Source organism: Martes martes, assembly GCF_963455335.1.
Source record: "Martes martes genome assembly, chromosome: 3".
Lineage (NCBI taxonomy): Eukaryota > Metazoa > Chordata > Mammalia > Carnivora > Mustelidae > Martes > Martes martes.
The window spans coordinates 121163951-121185734 of NC_137890.1; positions in this window are offsets into that span (position 1 = coordinate 121163951).

Genomic DNA, 21784 nt, shown 5'->3' on the forward strand with positions numbered 1-21784 from the left:
TGAATGCATGGACCATTTCTGTTTTGTTCCTTGTAATCCCTAGTACCTAGCAAGTGTCTAGTACATAGTATGCATTCTGTAAATATCTTGAATAATGAAAGCAAATAGGCAGGAAGAAATTCTTAAGACATGTGGCATAAGAAGGAAGGGATGTAAGAAGGGACCTCCAGCAGATGCCATGAGAACTGCCCAAATCCTTTTAGGTCTTAGGCACATAGTACTGAAGCTACTTTACCTGTCCCTGAAACAGACCCAAAGTGCTGGAAAATTTACTGGCCCCCCTCTCCACCGCCTTCAGCAGCTTTCAACCAAACACTAGTGAGAGATGGAACATAATAATACCTGTCCCTTCAGTGGGACAATTCTGCAGCACAGGTTTTATCACGATCTTAGAGTTTTCTTCAGTGGACTAATATTTAGTTACCTTCAGTGGTAACCACCTTGACAAGACACGCCTTATTGGCTGACTTCTCTTCTGTATCTCATTTCCCCACTTTTCTGCCCGTGCTTCCTTCATGGTGATCAAATCCTTATTCCCGTGTTTGTTTCTGGGGAACCCATCATGAGATAGGGCCACGTAATGTGAGTCTTATAAACCATATCAAAGAGTCTAAGATTTATCAAATATAATTTAAGGTGCTATATTAGCAGTATAATTAAAGTATTAAAAAGATTTTGTTCATGCCATTTTCAGGACTCTTACTTAGTCTAGTATGAGCTCTGCGTAGAACCTCACTTCCTTTCTCCATAATAAAAACAGGAAAGTGGATATGAGTCCACTTCTAGTATCTTCCTCTGGATAGTAACTGCATTCCTAACTGGAAATTGGTCTTCACATAAAACTAGAAGGTGGTTTAGGAATAAAGAAAAGATATGGGTGATATCCTGACTTTTCAGAGAGTTCTCCTGACTTGATGGCTAGGATATACTGAGCACTCTAGAGGCACTTAGAGCTCGTCGTGGGTCTCCTGAAGAGCCTCATGCACATTAACTGAGACTGATGCACTGGCCACAATAACATGCAGGTTACTCTGGACACTGATGTTCAGAAGGAGGATGGGTCTGAACACCAATACAGTGACTACTATAACCACACATTCTAAACATAACTGATTGCTTCAGATCTTCCTAACAGGGTGGTCACAATCACAACTCCTAATATACCAACTCTCTCGGACAGATACACTGTTTCAGAGCCTCCATCCTGAGGGCAAACAGACCACCATGGACTGTGCATCACCTAGTCTTACCAACTAGTTCCAGTACCCCAGGCAACCCAGGTAGGTTAGGATGAGATCATTTGCAAGGAAGGCCCAAAGTGGTATCTTCTACCTGGCCATATAATATACTTACTTCTATCTGATAAAACATTGACTCCCTAAGGATCCACAGATTATTTCCAAGTTATAACTCAAGCCACTGAATGTACCAACACCTAATGGTTATGTGATATCAGCAACTATTAATTTATAATTAACATTAATGACCAAGACCTTTTGATTATGACTGCTAATGAGGATGCTATGTTTCTTAGTATTTCTTTACGTATTCTTTCTAAAATTTCAGCATGAAGGTGTAACATTAAAAAATTCTATTTTTAACATCATTAAACATAAACATACATATCAGAATTCTAATTACTTTTGAGACTTTCACAAAGACAGACTTTTAGACAAAAGTGATTTTTATTTTCTGATATCTGTATTTAGTTGTGGTCAGCTATAAATTGATCTCTCAAGAGTATGATAATTAGATTCTTCCCTTCCTTTCTCCTTTCCTTCCTTTCTTCTTTCCTTCCTTCTATATGGAACACTTCACAAATTTGCGTGTTATCCTTGTGCAGGGGGCCATGCTAATCTCCGCATCGTTTCAATTTTAGTATACGAGATGCTCAAGTGAACAATGATCACTGGATTTCTTAAGTGCTATACATAAGAACACTTTTCCTCAGCTTAAAATGAAAATTGAAATACATGAATACCTAAATGTGCTTGGTGATAGGAAAAAGTTATGCAACATTGGGTATAGCCATGAGATAGCATTTTAACCAAAAAATGTGACAAATGTTTACAATTTGGTAACATACAGCCCTACCCTACATACCCTAGAGAGACTGAGTGCAACACAGTTTTTACAGCTCTATACTGACCCACCAAATCCACATTTGTAAATACATACTAAAAGTTATAAAGAGATATGCAATGATTTGGCTATAAGAATATATATAACCTTCCTGCTTATAGTATCAAAAAGTGGGTGAAAACCTAAATATTTAGTTATATAGATTGGTAAAATTAATGTTGGGAGTATCTATCAACATTCTTTTCAGCCCTTAAGAACATTATAGTTGAGTATTTATTGACATTAGAAAATAATTTGTTGTTCATTTCTTAAGAACAGGTTATAAGGAAGAATATAAAGTAAGTTTAAAAGTTTATAAAATAAAAATATATGTATCTATATACGTAAGATGTAACTCTAAGGCTAAACACTGAAAGAGTAACATGGTTTATCTTTGAGTGCTGGGTTCTCTGGGTTGTTTTTAAAAGTTTTGTCTTGACTTTTCTTTATTTTTCCCTTTTTTAATGCTAATGAAGGTCGCAGTAGAAAAATAGCTAAGGTGCAGATTACAAAGGGCCTTTAATGCTCTATGAAGGACCTAAAATTTTACTCTGGATGTAACAAAAATATTCTAGGTTTTTAAAGAAGGGAAACAAAATGGTCAGATAACTAGCTGGGAAGCAATCCAACAGTTGGTACCAAAGTTTCTCTAACCTGAGAAACTGTTTTTGTTTTTGTATAAATAAAGATTTAAATAAGTATTTCGAAATGGCAGATAAAGTCCTGAAAACAGGCCTGAAAAAGGATAAGTAGACAAGATAGAAGCAAAACTACTCCACACAAGAAATGATCAGGAACACAAGAGTGAGGGATATCAGAGAAGACAGGAGGCAGAGAAAACAAGAAATGTTAAAGAATATGGCAGGACGCCAGAATCGCATAAAATCATGTCAGGTGAGAAGTTTCCAGTGGTGGGAAGGCTGAAGTGATTTTTAGCACAGAAATACCAAACAGTGTATTCTTAGTTGGTTCCAGGGCTGTGATATAAACCTGCTCCATCACCTACACCTTCAGTAGAGTCCAAGTTCAAACAGGTCAGGCTGGAGGTGTTTAGGAAATCAAGTGTTGGAGCCATAAAGGCCAGTGGGTGTTATTCAGAGAGACCTGAATCAATGCTCCATCTTTCAATTTCTAAGGGAACATGGGAAAATGTCTTAATGAGATGCTGTTTTCTGAGTTAACATTTCATAACTGCTCTACAAAAATGCCAGCAATTATTATTTTACTGCTAACCACGTGCCAAGTGTTCTAAGGGGTATTACAGGCATTTCTTCACTTAATCTTCAAGATAACCCCATAAAGGTATAATCTATTTTATTTATACCCTCAATGTGCCTCAGGTGAGAAAACGAAGGCACACTGGAGTTAAATGACTTCTTTGAGGTCGTGGAGCTTGACAGTGAAGAAGCTGGGATGTAAACCAGTTATTCTAGTTCCAGAGTGTGTACTTTCATCCACCCATGTTATACTGCTCCTTGGAGGCTGGTCACAAGGTAGGGAGAACTAAGTAAGATGACGTATGCTAACGCCAAGCACGGTGACTGCCACAGATAAAGATGCTTAGCAAATTTTAATTATATTCCTTTTTACTTGAATCCACTCTGTATTTATAAAACTTGTTCACAAAGAAGTCAGAGGATTTCTGTCAAATGTCTAAGCTTATAGAGCTATTTTTTTTTCTATTTTCTTGACCAAGAAATAAAAGTATTTAATGAAACGAAGAAAAAGGAGATTAGATACATCTTATTTCCCCCAAATGAACTCTACTTTCTTTTATGTTCTGTCCTAGGATTTTATTTAAAATGGAGCCCATAGAGTTTTAATTCATATATATCTCTGTAGCCCATTGAGTTTTAATTTGTGTATTTCTCTGTAGCCCACTGAGTTCTAATTCGTGTATTTACTGAAGTAGAGTAACATACCTACTTCATTTGCTCCCCATGGCAAGATCAGTAAGACAGACATTTTTTAATTCCTTTCTGTAAATGGGGAAACTGAGACTCAGAGAAGTAAATGCCTTCATCAAGACCATGTGTGTGCCTGCCTTCAGCTCAGGTCATGATCCCAGAGTCCTGATCCCAGGGTCCTGGGATCCAGTCCTGCATCGGGCTCCCTGCTCCATGGTAAGCCTGCTTCTCCCTCTGCCTGCTACTCCCCCTGCTTGTGTGCACAGTCTCTTCCCCTGACAAACAAATAAATAAAATCTTTAAAAAAATTAAAAAATAAAATATTTTAGACTGTTTTTATCCAGTTACTGGGTGTCCAGTTATTGATGGCATTACTTCCATTCATTAGGGTAAATAATTCAGAAAGACTACATTTAGAATTTCCCACATACAATAATAACTATAGATAAAAATAACTGAACCTTAAAGCAGAAAGAAAACCAAAGCTGTAGAAATAAAAAAAATCAGAGGCCTAGACAATCTATTAAATTTAATGATAGCAATTTTCTTCTCCTAACCACTAACAGTTCTGTTGAGCTGAAATCTGAAAATATTTAGAATTCTTACTTAAATACATTAGAAACCATGAACAAATCTCTGTAGCAAATAGACTTTCCACGTCTGCATAGTCACTTAATAGCTGACGAATAGTTTCTATTAGAGCCTATCTTAATTGGTACTTGAACTTTTTGCCTTAAGTTGATTTGGATTCTGTCATCCTTCCTGTCTTATCAACTGAAATGTCCAACTCCCTTAAAGCTTACTAGACCTTGCACATGCTTTATGTGTTTATATTACAGCCTTTTGGACATTTCCCACCTTGTTTTTAATCAAGGCATCGACTGTGTGATTTGTTAAAACAAATTAGCTCTGAAATCTGCATGTACCAAGATATTTAGTTTATTCAGTCTATTTCATAAAACCCAACGCACACATTCCACAACCTGACAAACAAAGAGAATATGGTACTTACATACATAATCATTCTATTATGGCAGATGCCAGAAAGTGGTCTTTGATCAGCCCTTAAAATTAAACATTCATTTTACCCAGGTTGCAATAGAAGTATGGTTCCTTATTCCTTTGCCTTCCCAAGCATCTCCGGCTGGGCAGTTGTTTAGATGTATGTACTAGGATTCTATAGAGTACAGAGCCACTAAACTACCTCCAGGATTGTTATCCTCCACCTCTTGCTTCAGCTAGACCACCACTGCTTCCTAGATCAGAGCAGTCTGTCCTGCTTTCCATTCCTTTCTCTTGTCCAGTTCAGGGATTTTCCTTGCTGGGGAGGCATCTGGCAATGCATCCATTATTTCTTCCAACATATGTACATGCTGTGTGTGCTCAGCTAATTGAGGCTTAGCCAACAGCTTACAAGGCACTTGGCCCCCAACTTACAGCTGGGTAATGTGGTGATGTATCAGGATAAGCAAGTAAGAAGCACATGCTAGAATTATTAAAGACTGGGTACAACAGTAGGCATGACATTAAGCTGGATGCCAGAGAAACTTTAGACTCCTGGGCTGTAACTTTAGGAATCACCCTGTCCCTCATAACTGGCCACTGCAGCCAATTCGCCTCAGCCCAGAAAATAAGCAAAGTGTTGTTGGTATTTTTTCTTTGACTCTGTGCAGAAGGAAAATGCTCAGCTGATTGGATGACTCTACTCAGTAAAAAACATTCTCAATTCAGTGAAATGGCATTCTGTTTTAAGTCATTAAAAAAGCCATCACTGGAAAATAGATACAATTACATATATATGTATGGCAGACACACACACACATATATTTCCACGTATTATGTACTTACATATAACTTACGAGAATCCTTCAGTTTTTATTTTTATTTATTTTTTAATAAAGAGTTTATTTATCTGAGAGAGAGAGAGAGAGTGAGAGCACAAGCAGAGGGGAGAGGGAGAAGGAGACTCCCCCCTGAGCAGGGAGCCTGACATGGAGCTCAATCCTGCGACCCTGGGATCGCGACCTGAGCAGACACTTAACGAAATGAGCCACCTAGATGCCCTGAGGGTCCTTCAGTTTTAAAAATGGTTTAATTTTTCTGGTTATGGAAACTCTAATGTTCAAAAAATTACATTAAAATCATAAAGATCTAGGCATTCTCTCTCTTCAGGTGCAGCAACAAAAAAGCTTGGATATACTCTGTTTTTCAAATGCTCAAAACAATAACAACACATCTCATTTAATACTCAAATAGAATCATGCTACTTTCCCAAAATAGGCCCTTTCATGCTTTATGTATTTGTATATATTTTCCAATTAGTAAATTAGAAATAATAAAAATAACTTTAATGGGATATGAAGTGATCCCAGTCTATGAAGTAGAAATATATTTGAATGAGTTAAATAATCCAGTGAAACCTGTAGTGAGTCTCCTGTGTGAAGAAGTGTATTTATTTTCCGCAAGACTGTTTTATATTCTGTACTCACTAACATTTATAATACATGACTTCCCCATGCAACAATAATTTAATGATACCTTATTCTTTCCTTGAAAAACAAAAGAAATATTATCAGGCAGTATTACAATAAGCTAAACCAATTACCTTCTAAAACGATTTTAATGCAGGCAAAATACAAGAGTCATCATTTTAGCATAGTGAGATTTATTAAGACTGCAATTCAAAGTAGTACACCATGCTTCTTATATGCTACATCGCTTCCCATTGAGTTTCAATTAATATTTTGAAAGTTTGTATTTTATACCACAAAATTTCAAAATGTCATCTCCTAGCAGATATTGTGTAAAGAAACGAATAATATCTTATAGGCCACTTGGTTGCAGCTGTCATATACACACATTCAAATTCAAGGCGCACACTGCAAATGCTACCACAAATGCTGACAGGCCCACCAAATAGTTTAAAACATGGCTCCCATGTCCATAATTCAAAAGAGGTAGAAAAAAGTTATAGAAAAACTACTATGAACCTCAGACCTCTTGACAAATCCCGACTTTCAAGTTAATAATATGCTATGCAAAGGCTTGCCAGCATTACATTACACATTCTTCTAAGGAGATAAGTAGATACATAAATCAGATACTTTCCCCCCTCAAAGATAGGAATAGGTCCTGCCCTTGAATTCTGCATACAAAGAACCACTGTAAGAAAATGATTATTTTCTTTTGTCATTGCCTGGCACATATGTAAGCGTTAGGTGCATTATTTTATTTGAGGAATAAGTGAGAGTTATAGCATACATTTCTTCTTAAACCACTTTTATCCCTTCTTCAGTGAAGTTAGCATCATTTTTTTTCACTGTAATTTTGAAGTACCTCTTTTTTCAGAAAAATCTCAAAGAACTAGAAAAAAGATCTTTTTAAAATAAACACCCCCCCCCAAAATCTTTTAAAAATGACTCTTCTTGGGGGACCTGGGTGGCTCAGTCAATGGGATGTCTGCCTTTGGCTCAGGTCATGATGTCAGGATCCTGGGTTCGAACCCCAAAGCAGGCTCTCTCCCTCTCCCTCTGCCTGCTTGTGCTCTCTCTCTGTCAAATAAATAAATAAAATCTTAAAAAAATAATAAAATGATCTTTCTTTCTTCCCCACAGGATTACTTATCTGTGCATTTCAAGTGCTATAGACAACATACAACCTAACAGTTTGGCTGGAAAAGGAAAACGTATCCACATGGTACCACACTGAGTGAAGTACAACATTAATGGGTTAATAATCACTTAGTAATAAGACACCAAGAGATGCCCACAATTTAACATTTGAGGGAGATTTATTTTGGCTATAAAATTATAAGACCTTTAATTTTGTTTTTGGCCCACTGCATATTCTCACTACAGTGCACGAGTGCTGTTTTCTGTATGTCCACAATTGCTACTGAATAGCTTCAAATTGACTGGAAATCATTGTTCTTAGGAAAAAGAGTCTAGCACCAAGTACAGAAAGGCAGAGGCAGTCTCACTTCCAGAGCTAGAAGTGAGATTCCACCCCTTTGGAATATCCTCCCCATCATCACAAAAGTTCATTTTTATCATGTGCATTTCATATGCACTGCCTCATTGACACCCCACAAAAATTTTGTCAAATAAATACTACTCTTAATCCATTTTATCTGAAGAACATGAGAAGTTCACTTACGACTTGTACAAAGTCATGTGTCCATGATGACAAAGGCAGTGCTCTAAATACTATTCTGCCCCTTTGTCTTCCCTACTGTATACAGTAGATGAGTTGGGTCCTGCAGTACCTGTGAGCAGCAGTACACAACAAGCAGGATTATAGGTTCTGAAGCAGGCTGTCTGGGTTCGTATCCTGGTTCTGCTACTGAGATGGCAAGGAAGTAAGTATGTACTCTCACTTTTCCTTAGGCAAAACAGCAGTCCCTATCCCATAGGGTTGTGGCAATTATGAGATGAGGTAGCACGTGGAAAGCACTTAAAGCACTGCTTGGCATACTGAATTTCCTCAGCAAACTAAGTGATGGCACATAGATTAATTTACCAATTATTTATTAACCTTTCACTATGTGCAAGGTACTTGCAGTTTGGGAAAATGAGTGATGGTCTATGTTTTCAAAGGTAATAGAATCTAACAGGGAAACTTGCACGCCGTTAAACAAATGTCAATAATGGCTATACATCTATTGCTAAAAGAGTCTAAAGAACAGAAAACATATGAGTGTAGATGAAAAGCTGCTTCATGGATGCTTAATGGCTATATATCTATTGCTAAAAGAGTCTAAAGAACAGAAAACATATGAGTGTAGATGAAAAGCTGCTTCATGGATGGAGATATGTTTACACATAACTTGGATTTTGGAGAGGCAGAGGAAAGGTAGCAGGAAGTAATCTGTTGATCTGGGTAGATGAAACAGTTGGAGAATCTTAAAATCTCTCCCCCAAAATCAAGGGTCTTTCATTCTTTTAGAGCAGGTGCACTACCCATTCTCTGGACAAATGCACAGACTGTGTTTCTAGTCACAAAAAAGAAGTATTTCTTCTTAAAGAAGAAAATTGAGGTCAGTCATATCAATGTCCTAATCTTCCACAAATAGCAGCTTATATGTTTAATTTTTTTATGAAACAACAAAACAATGATTTCATTTTTATTGAGGGAAGTCTTTTGGTCATCTTAGACCATTTCCAGTGTATGTGGTGGGGAGCTTCCCTACACATCACCAAGCTATCCTCAGATATCAGCGGAGTGTCTAAGAACTCAACTCAATTCTGAAACAATCTACCCAGGGGGATAGCAGCAGAAACCACAGGTGAAGGCCTCAGTTCTGCAAGACAGCCCCTCCAACTTCCGATGCCAGTTGAAAGCCCAAGTTGTCACCTGCTCCTCTGACCAACCCGGGGGTTTCAATGACCCCCTTCTTGTACTTCAGATGCCAGTTACAAGTCCAGGTTGCTACCCACACTTCTGACCAACTGCCTCTAAGTCAGAGGTTCCCATGACCCTTCCCTCCCCAGGGTTTTAGTTAATTTGCTAAAGTAGCTCACAGAACTCAGAGGAACCTTTTACTTACTAGATCACCAGTTTGTCTGTCTGTTTTTTTTCTCCAATAAAAAGATATAACTTAGGAACAGCCAGATGGAAAAGATGCACAGGGCAAGGCATGGGGAAACGGTGTGGAACTTCCATGTTCTCTTGAGTATGCTACTTTTTCCAGGATCCACGTGTTCACCAACCCAGAAGCTTTCCAAACCTTCAATCCTGTCCTTTTGGTTTTCATGGAGGCTTCATCACACAGGCATGATTGGTTAAGCCAGTGAGCATTGGTGATTGAATTTCACCTCCAACTCTTCTCCGTTCCCTGGAGGTTTGGGGGGTGAGACTGAAAATTCCAACCTTCTAATCACATGATTGTCTCAACTGGCAACCAGTCCTCATTCTTAGATGGGGTCCAAAAGCCACTCATTAACGTAACAGAAGACATCTGTATTACTCTCAACACTTCCTAAATTCCGAGCATTTGGGGAACTCTGTGCCAAAAACAGGGACAAAGGCCAAACATATATATTGTAAATCACAATATCAGAGAAAGAAGAAAACAGCTACAATCTGAAATTGGTCTGTATGGAATTGTGTTAGAACAGGCCTCGTCTTATCTAGAGAAGAGTTTGAATGTCTTGGATCATTCTATCTTATCTCTAGACTGTCATGTCTCTGTCTCTCCTCCTCAACCCTTCTTTTCACTTCAGTTTGGCTTCTAGGTCAGCCCTCTAGAGAGGATAATGGCTAGACTGTCAGATTTAGTTTTTCTAATATACATTGTGCTCCCCATAAACCAGCTGCTTACTCACCCTCCTATTCCTCACACTGGCCGGATCAGAAACTTATGACGTGTCACCATCAACATTTTCCACTTGCTTGTCTCAAAGATCTGGGCCTTGAGATTAAAATTCCAAAATGTCACTAAGATTGGTAGCTTCAACCCCTATTATTTTCCCACTGGCCTGTTAGAATTACTTTCAACTGGCCTGTTTCGTGTCCATTTCCCGTACAATTCATCCTAAATATTTTGCGAGAAAAAAAAGTCTGAGTAGTAGTAAGTTCTTGGCTCAAAAAATTTCAAAGTCTTCCTATTTTCCACAAAATTATGTTGACACTTAGCTGCCACTCAAAACTTTTGGACACCAATCCCAGCTTGCCTTATCTTCCATTCTTGCCCTCTTACTCTCTTTTTTGGAGAATTTAACTTAAAAACAGAATGCAGTGATCATTCTTTTGAACAGGTTCCCTCTCTCAAATGCCTATCCCCTCAGAGATCTTCCTATGGCAAGTCTATGCATTTCTGAAAACCAATCTCAGAAACCGCATCTCTGAATGGCACCAGGAGTCCCTCATTTCTCTAAATTTCTTATCACTTTGTATTTAACTTATGAGGCATTCAGCATATTCTGAATCATGTTATAATCATCTATGTAACATTCTCAATGAAGAACTACTTATATTAAAAAAATACACTCCACAGTACCTAGCTTAGCATCTTAAATAAAAAGTTCTCCGGCTGTATATTGAAAGAACACATGAATAAACGAATCATGGAGAGTGCAAGGGTGAGGATAAGAAAGGCAGAAACTTGCCCATTTGCAAAAACTAGATTCCCAAATAGTTTCATTTGCTTCATGCTGATCCGAGCTCAGTCTGTTGATAATTATATACAAAGACTTCTGCTCTATATAGTAGGAGTGGAATGTGTAGGCCGGCTTTTGTTAAAACAGGGAAATTCAGGAATCAGCATTTTCCAATAAAAGCGTAGGTCTTTGGATATTGTTGCATATATAATTCATCATCATTAAATTTATCTACCAAGATAAAAATATTTCCATGTTGAAGTATTTTTAAATTCATAATGCAAAATACCTTGGTAATAGGCTGTGAAGGATACAAGAAGACAGATATAAGGATCTTTCTAAATGTATACAGCTTGCTAAGGATGCTTCCTGCCTGTCTATGGAAAGATACCTGTAATTATGTCCAGCAGTTAGTGAAGGCATATTGTTAGCATTTAAAGATTCTGTGGACTCTAGTGCTTCCAGGTTCTTCAGCTTATAAAATTTCGAAGTCACTCATGAACTTGAATGCGTTATAAAAATTTGAAAGAAAAGTAATACAGGATTCATGATATTCTTGTACTGACCAGCACTCACACTTTATGTCACCTGATGCCACACACTTGCTGGATTCCAAGGTTACTGAAAGAAAGGGATGAAGCTTTAGAATCAGATAATTTCATTCCATTTTAACTGTTTCATGAGCTTAAAGTATCACTTGGAATTTAAATCAAAGCCAGCTCTAATGAACTAAACAAACCCTGGATGAAAATGCTTCATTTCCCATCAAATCTCAAAGCTGATTATGTATGCACGCTGCTTGCAAAGGTGAAATTTGATTGGCTCACACACTGAAAGCTCTGTTGGAAGTTAATATTATAGCCACTTATAACTCAGATGAAATGAAGCGTTGGTTTCCCTGATAAAATGAACAGGCTGCAGTGAAAAGAACACTACCACAAACAATTTCTTGCTAACAAGATTTGGCTGTGATTTAGTTATTCATTATATACTCATTGGATTCAGGACTCAGACTCTGAAAGATAAAGGGAGCTGTGCTTTAAAGTACCAGGGCAAAGAGGTCCCTGCTTTTGCCCAGGTGACTCATCTAGATCATGACCTACAGGGTTCTGTATGATCTGGTCCCTGCTTCTCCTTCAAACCTCCTCTTGCCCACTCTCCCACTTCCTCACTATGCTCTAGACACTGTGGAGTTCAAAGCCCTTTCCCCACTCTGCACTAAGTCCTTCTCACTGGCTCAGGCTTATCCTGTAGATTTGCTTGGTGCAGTGCAGTAACCCCTAGCCACACGTGCTGTGGAACACTTAAAATGTGGCCGGTATGAAGTAAGCTGTGCCGCTGAATAAACATTAGACTGTGAAAATTTAGGATATAAAAAAAGAATGACCTCATTAATAATTTTTTTGTATTGGCCACAAGTCAAAGTGATAACATTTTAGATATTTGGGCTCAATAAAGCACATTATTAAAATTAATTTGACCTCTTTCTTTTCATAATGTGGCTACTAGAAAATTTTAAGTTACACATGTGGTTTGCATTTGTGGCTTGCGCTATATTTCAAATGAACCATGCTGCTTTCTACATTAATTCAGATGTCACCACGGAGAATTAAATTTGTCAGAAGGCATTTGTTTGTTTATTTTCTCTATTTTATATGCTGCTATATCCAAACCACCATTCATTTCATGTGAGGCATGAAATAAATGTTTGCAGAATGAATGAATGCATTATACATGTGCTAATGAAGATCTTGGGCTCTGGAATCAAGAAGCTTGAATTTCAGTCTCAGTTCTGCTATTCTATTAACTGTATAAGCTGGGACAAGAGCTTATTCTCTCAAGGAGTGGCTGTTAAGATGAATTCTCACATCTAAAGTGTTTAAATCAGTGTCTGATATGTAGTAAGTGCTCAATAAATATTAGCTATGGATAAGTATTATTATTCCATTCTGTAGAACGAAACATAGGCACAATAGTGCTAACCTTTGGTTACTGAGATGTGAATGGGCGTCTTGGGTTAACTCTTGAACTGCATGACTCCAAGATACATTTTCTGCCCATTATGAATGTAAATCAACAGTTAATATAAATAAAAACCTGAAGTCATTTTTTTGGGAAAGATCTTATTTATTATTTGTCAGAGAGAAAGCAAGCACTAGTGGGGGAGCAGCAGGCAGAGGGAGAAGCAGGCTTGTCGCTGAGTAGGGAGCCCAATGCGGGACTCGATTCCAGGACCCTGGGATCATGACCTGAACTGAAGGCAGAGGCTTAACCAACTAAGCCACCCAGGTGTCCCTTAAGTTACTTCAGTAGTGTTAATGGAAGTTATATGATTTATATCTGCTCATCTAAATGATATTGGACTTTGGCTCTAATTGAGTATTATCTATTAACAATGTGACATGTGATAACAATTATCATACTGGTGCATATTTAGGCAGTCTTATTAACAGCAGGCACTATTCTTACCTATTGTAACACTAAAATACTCAAATACTTTACCAACTTTGCAAGTGGACAATGTCCATCATCATCCCAGTTTTCCAGATGAGGATACCAAGGTACAGAGAGGTCAAGTACTTTGTCAAAGTCACACAGTTAAGCACTGAAGGAGGTAGAATTCTAACGCAGCTGGTGTGGTGGCCCCAGAACCCATGCTTTCCCCCATTTCTGCAAAAGCACATTCTCCTCTCACATTTTATGCTTGTGGAATGGTAAAAGATGGCTGAGCATTCAGCCTTACAGTTGCTGGGATTAACTCAAAGATAGGAACTGACTTCTGGTATTTATCAGTAACAGTACATTTTCTAAGAAAAATTGTTTTTCTAACTCAAGCTGTGGAATGGACCATCTAAAAGTAAATTTTCCTTCCAAAAGACATCTTTGTAATCCATACAAACCTAGGCCATCAAAACCTCTGCTATCCTGGGGACTGTCTCTCCTGAATTAGACTTCAAACAAAGAATAAATTATCCTGCATGTCATCGCACATCACATCAGGCCCAATCAAGCTCAGTAAGTGACTATTTGCTTCTCTCTTCAGAAGCCCAGCACAATAGATCCTATGATGATGACACTTACAATATTTAAATAAAGCCAGACTAGGTTTATGATTGAAGAAGCCATCATCTTTCATTAGAACGAGAAAATAAATTTTCAATAGTAGGCCACTAACATGTTTGAATGGCTCAATTCATTTTCTAGCAGGTCATGGCCAATATCCACTACACAGCAGCCTTGTTGAAAACAATCCTCTCAAAGAATCCACTTTGTCTTGATGACAAAGAGGTGTGTTCTTCCTCAGACAAGAAATGGGGAAAAAAATAGCTAAACCCTCTAAGTGTTTTTACATTTCAGTGATTTGGTTTTGTGACATTGTATCCTGTGTGAGGAGAAAGAAGAAACAACGGATAAGGAAAAAGATCGTTATCAGTGAGCACTCCTAGGTATATGGCAGAAGCAAGGAAAACTTGGAAGCCCAGTGGCTGCAGGCAGCCTGGAACAGAGGGAAGTAGCAAACAGGAGTCAGAAAGGCCAGGTTCTGTTTCAACCTTGTCACTCACTATCTCCGTGTATTCGAGCATCTTGCAGACATTTTCCAAGTCATGATTTGTGAAATGAGAGGGTTTGATTAGATCACGAGATCACTTTCAGTCTTTATAAGATCTTCCTGACTGTGTACATATGTCAGAAAATTCCAAAATCTAGAATCTTGTTAGAATATGCTGGTCACAGGGAGGTGTTCTTCTCTATAGAACTTGAAGTGGAAGGACATGATGCTCTCTGGTAGATAAAGTAGCAAAATTCACACACTAAGGGTGTGACCAGTTATCACGGGACTAAACCGGGAAAATGGATGTGACTCTGTGATCAAAGGGTTTGGGAACACTCACAACTTAGAAGCACAGAAATAACATATGAAGATATCTGGGTGTTTTACAGTCTAAACAAAGGTGTTGTCCTTTTTTTGAAGAAGGGTAATGTGAACAGAGAAGGCACAGTCACCCTGGAAAATAGATCAGGAAAGACCACATAGATTTGTATTATTTACTAATCTATCCAGTTCTGAGTCTGGGAGCGTGAGTGAGAGGCATTTCCCTCTGTGAAGATGGGCAGATCAGCCCTTAGCATTTGAACCTGAGTGTTCCAATCAGATAATACTCACTTGCCTTGTTCTGATTCTGCAGACATCCTTTGGCCTACAGAGAGAGAAGGCAGTGGGAAGATTGACATAAATATCCAATTTCCCTAGGGTGACATGTTTTTTGGAAAAAAGTAAACCTGCTTTCTGGTGGGCTTCCTATAAGAAATGGGTCACAAGGGGCACCTGGGTGGCTCAGTTCGTTAGCCACTGCCTTCAGCTCAGGTCATGATCCCAAAGTCCCAGGATGGAGTTCCGCATTGGGCTCCCAGCTCCGTGGGGAGTCTGCTTCTCTCTCTGACCATCTCCCCTCTCATGCTCTCTCTCTCTCTTTCAAATAAATAAAATCTTGAATTAAAAAAAAAAAGAAATGGGTCACAGGAAGTATATGCATCAATTGGCCAACTCGAGTATTTTAGTCTACCTAAAATTGTATTTCTAAGTAATTGACATTTGGTTGAAATATACCCTTCTCAGTGAGCTTTACTAATGGGAGTGTGTCCCTGAGAGTTGGATCTTTCCTAAGGATTCTGGCAAGATGATGTTTAAAACTGCATATCCTCAAGTATTCCAGACCTTGGATTCACCCTTCCTCTCAAAATGCAAACAACAATAGTCCCAGTCTCTATGCTGCTTGATTAGTAGGGAATCCCGTCATTTTCACCTCTATTTCTTAGTTTCTTAGTAATACCTACAAGTCCCAAAACCTCTCCTGGTTGTCACTTAACATGTCTGTCAGTGGTCTTCCTCCTCACCAGCAGGTTCTTTGCAAGTTGCTTTTTGTATGTCCTAACCAGGACCACCAGGCTTCTGAGGAAGTGTTCTTATACAGCATCACCACAGGCCTGGCAGAGGCTTGAAAACAAACCTAGTTCACTTCATTAAAGATGTGCGCTGACTAAAACGAACCACAAAAAAAAAAAAAAAAAAAAAAAAAAAAAGAAAGAAAGAAATATTAAAATTTCATGGGAGTATTGTTATGAGTTGAAGATACCATTACAATTTATTGAAGACCCGGCCCCCCAAGACCTCAGAATTTGACTGTATTTGGAAATGAGGTTGTTGTTAAAATGAAGCTGTCTATGAGGAGACTGGTCCCTAATCCAGTATTACTGGTGTCCTCATAAAAAGGGAAACTTTGGACAGAGAGACAAACATAATGGGGGAATGCCACGGGAAGACTGGAGTTAGATGCCCACAGGCCAAGGCAATGACCAGAAGCTGGGAGAGAGACCCGGAACAGATCTCCTCCTGGCACTTCCAGGCCCTGCTGACACTTTGATCTTAGACCTGTAGCCTACAGAAATATCAGACAATAAATTTCTCTGGTTTAAGCCACTTGGTTGGCAGTGCTTTGCTACAGCAGCTTTAACAAACTAGTACTGGCATTATGGCTCCTTCAAACTTCAGAAGAGGCCTCTCCATAGGTCCTGTTGCATGTTGGCTCCAGCCTGCTGCCACCCTGCAGAGTACAGATCACCTAGAGATAAATCTGTAACTCTCTGTAGCAGGGATGTTGGGCTCTCCTTACCTACTGTCTAGGCCCCTCAACCAAACTTCTTGTGTCCCCTATGACAGATTAGAAGAAAAAAATGTTCTTTCTCTATAGCTAGTGTAAGGTCTACTTCACAGCTAAGATCAAAAGGAGTTCTGCTAAGATGTGATTATAATGACAGAGTTGTCTCACATCATCATTACAAGATAAGGTTTGGCTTCATCTTTGTATAACCAAAGAGGTCCATGAAGCATTCGCCCACAAACAAAAAAGTTTTCTTCCCAAGGTGGAGTACTGCATATCATTTCAGAAAAGAGCTGCAAAGTGGTAGCTTGTCTTCTCTCTAGTCATTTGGGTTTCAGGAGGTAAGGTACTCCATGCCTTTGTTTAGCTGCTATGAGACTGATGAACTCACTGTGGACACAGTGTGAATTTTTTAGTGAATGTCACCTCTGGAGGCTTGCTGGCTGGTGTTTTCCATGAGCAGTGGATAGTGTCCATGCTCCACCCACATCCCGATATCCCCTCAGCACTCACTGTTCTCATACAAGCTAATGGCTGTCAGCAAGCTCTGCCTGACAGTTTTCTCTGGCCTCATTGTGCTTGGAACACTCAAAAGGCAAGCTGAATTACCAGAGTTGACAGTCTTGGGAGTAGTCCTCTGCCAATGCAAAGCCCAAGATGGTAGATAAATGTCTGTTTTGATGAGTTGAATTGTGTCTCCTGAAAAGATATGTTGAAGTCCTAATCTTTGGTACCTGTGAATATGACCTTATTTGGAAATAGGGTCTTTGCAGATCGAACCAGGTGAAAATGAAGTCATACCTCATTAGGGAGGGCTCTAATCCAACACGAGAGATATCCTTATAAGAAGAGGAAGATTGGGACAGATGCAGAGAGAAGATGGCTCTGTGAAGAGAGACGCAGAGACTGGAGTTAGGTTACCAGAAACCAAGAATGCCTGAGGCTACCAGATGCTGGAAGAAGCAAGGAAGAATCTTCCCCTAGAGGCTTTGGTGGTAATACAGTCCCTTTAACACCTTGATTTTAGCCTTCTGACCTCCAGAACTGTGAGAGAATAAATTTCAGTTGTTTTAAACCATCTAGTTAGTGGTACTTTGTTAGGGCAGCTGTAGCAAACAAATACAACTAGTTTGGCTGGGTTATAGTACCAGTTATTAATTCAAACACTAATCTAGTGTTGTTGTGAAGGTATTTTGTAGATATGGTTAACATTAAGTAAAGGAGACTTCCTTTGATAACATGGGTGAATCTCATTTAATCAGTTGAAGGCCTTAATAGCAAAAAATTAAGTTTTCCAGAGAAGAAATTCTTTCTCAAAAAGGAAATATCAGGAGGCCTGGGTGGCTCAGTTGGTTAGGCATCTGCCTTTGGCTCAAGTCATGATCCCAGAGTCCTGGGATTGTGTCCCATATTGGGCTCCCTTGCTCAGCAGAAAGCCTGGTTCTCCCTCTCCCTCTGCCTGCTGCTACCCTGCTTGTGCTCTCTCTGACAAATAAATTAAAAAAAAAAAAAAAAAGAAGGAAGAAAGAAAGAAAGAAAGATCAATTCTTGTCTTGCCTGAGTTGCCAGCCTGCCAGCCTATCCTGCCCTACATGTTTCTGATTTGCCAGTCCCAACAATTCATGAGCCAGTTCTGTAAGAACAATCTCTTTATAATCATATATATACCCATATGGTGTTCTTGACTTGTGTGATCCTATCTCCTTGAGTGTCAGCAGGATCTGACTTACCTGTAACTAAGAGAGGTGATGGGACATATGTCATAACAAGCACATAATTACACTACATATGATTTCAGTATTTGTCTTGCTGAGAGTGTCTCTTTCTTGCTGGCTTTGAGGAAGCAAATGACCATGATGGAAGAGCCCATCTGGCAAGGTCTGAGGGCAACCTCTGACTGACAGCCAACAAGAAGAAACCGAGGCCTTTAGTCTGGCAATCCACAAGGAACTGAGTGCTGCTGACATCATGGTAGGGTAGAAGTAGAGGCTTCCCCAGTCAAACCTCATGTGAGACTACGGCCCCAGACAACACTTTGATTATAGCCTTTGAGACCCAGAAGCATATTACCTTGAAATTTTGGAGAATTATGGTGACATACTAAAATGGAAAAGAAAAATGAAACTAGAACTCAGATCATCCAAGTCCTGGTTCAAGGACCTTTTTGTTCTACCCCAATGTACTCCTCTTGATGTTCACAAGAACATAAATGCATCATGAAAATTTCTGGTGCCAAGAAAAGGCTCTAACTATCCGTTGTACAAGACTGAGCATATAAATGTGGGTGTGAAAGTATGCTTGTCTTTTGTGTTTTGTAAGAATTTAATTTATACATCAGCACCTCTGTTCATCAGTACAAATCTCCATCTCTAATTCAGAGCAACATGGTAGTAATGAGCATCAAACGTAATCCTTCCATATGAGGAAACAGAGGGTTATTCAGCTGTTAGGACTCAGGAAAATTTGCCCTGTTGGCTTCCCACTTCCTGATGGATATTGATTCAATTGGAAAACTACAAAGATGTGGCTGCTTCACTTCCATTTAAAGTAATTAGAATTAGTGAGAGAATGTCTTCTTGTCATACCTATTGCTAGTTTTCACAATTACCATGAACTTCTGGGAAAAGGATAAAAGAGAAACCCATGTTGACCTCTGGCAGGCCAGATTATGGTAGCAATCAACCACTGAACTCACAGGATACCACTTCGTGTAAGTTTTTCTCATTATTTTTCCATAAAATTATGATGTAATTCATTGTCTTAGCACTGACCTATAACTATGGTGTTGAGGAAAATGTGTATGTTCTGAAGTTAGAAAACTCTTCTGAAGTATTCACAGTAGCAGGTATCCATCAACTTGCCTTGAATCGAAAAAAGTAACCTAAAAGCCAGGGCATGCTCCCTTCCCAAGAGAAACTTCAACCTCACTAGATACGGCAAACAATAGCACTCAAATTTAACAAAACTCCAGGGGGAAAATGGATAACTCCACCCTCTGTAAGTGCCACAGGCAACTTTGAGAAACTTGCAAAGTCCTGTATGCCCGACTCCATGCTGTTTAAAAAGTCTCCTAAGTTTTTTGGTTTTTTTTTCTAACCTTTATTTCAAGCAATTTTATCTAGCTGTGTCTGTGTCTTTCTGTTAATCTTACCATGACGTTGGTACAATGGTGCAGTAGCCATGGAGTTGCGGTTAGATGTGGGCATGGGGGACAGAAAGGATTAACATGTCAATATTGTTTGTGTCTTGTGTCTAAGTGATGAGATTACAGGTGAGTTCTATATTCTTTTGGTTTGTTTTTATTTGATGAATTTTCTAAAATGACTATGTGTTACTTGAGTAATTTTAAAGTTATTTAAAGCCAGCTTTGAAACAATGTGGATAGCTGTACATCAAGTTTGATTTGGTACCCATATATTACCATATATAAACCAACTTAGTTGTGGTTAATGTCTTTGGTTGATGAGATTATTTTACGCTTCTACGCATTTTAAAATTTATAATCACAAACGCCAATACATAGAATCTCAAGGGTACCCTCACACTGGGAAATTTTAGAAATCACCATGTAGCTTCTGGTCACTCAAAGTGTAGATCATCAACCAGCAGTGTCAACATCACCTGGGAAGTATAGAAACTCGGGCTCTACTCCAGAGCTAATTCATTCAGCCTCTGCCTTTTTAGTAAGATCTCAGGTGATTTGTATGAATGTTAAACTTTCACAAGTACTTGTGTGGTTAAAAATTCACTACCCAGAGAACTTGTTTCCCCCTCTATGTTATCAGGGCTCTTTAGTGTCTATCTTAAATATTCTGTTAGGCAAACAAATGCTGCTACAATTGAAAGTGACTAAAGTCTGACAATAGACATTTGGTCACTCCTGCGTTTTAGATAAGATTTATTCTCTGTGAAATTTTGAGAAAAAATATACATACTTTAGAAGATTACACATGGCCTTTCTGGAAGATGGAGTAGACGGAAGGCAGGAACAGGTGTGAGGAGGAAGAAACTTTGGCTATAATTAACCCTTGGTGGTGATGGAGATAGGTGGTGCTGAGGTATGAAAGTCACAATGAGGGGGGCAGTTAGAGGTAGGTATGTTCTTCCTCATCACATCAGTTTTGTTTACCACTAATTGTCTGATTATGAAAGGATTTAGTAATAATTTACACTTATTATAGCTTTAGATTTTATAAAGACTTTAACAAATTTTATTTTTATCACTACCCAATGGAATAAGCATTTTAATCAGGAGCACTGTGATTCAGAGATGTCCACATATGGCTAAATACCGGAGAGCTAATCAGCGATGAGACTATAGGTCAAAGCTTCCTTCTATACCCATAGCCAAGACTAAACAAGGAAGAAGCCTTCTTAGCACTTCTCCTCTTCACAGGGTCTCCATCTCTGGCTCTAATCCTTTTCCCTTAACCATGTGTCCTTCTCACCTATCTAAGCTGGGGACTGTGTGTCATGCTAGGCAGAGAGCAAGGAAACACAACACGTGTCCCCATCGACAAGGAGCTCACAATCTGGACAGGCTGTCCCTTCTGCATTTTATGTTTATTTCGTTCAGTATGTCAAGTATTCATGTTATCATCTTGTAAACATGACATACCCCACACTGGGTAAGCGCTCATCCTTGGAATCACTTTTCCTTAATCTCTAGCTCAAAAACTTATTTTGTGACAGGGCCAGGGACTTACCTTATATGCAAGCCAGCATATTTACATTAAGTAAGTGAGTCCGTTTTCATCAGAATGTATTTTCCCCTTTCATTGTGATATCAACACTCATTCACAGAAAACAGGAATAGAATTTCCAACACTAACAACTCTGAACCATTTCAAATGGAAATCCCTCCTGATTATGTAGCTTGTCTCGGTTCTGAAGGGCTGCACCCCAGAGAGCCAGAGAACACATTATTCTGCAGTGCTGTACCCAGTGGGAAATGACTGCTCAGTATTGCCCCCAAAGTAGCAGGTTTTACTGCTCTGTG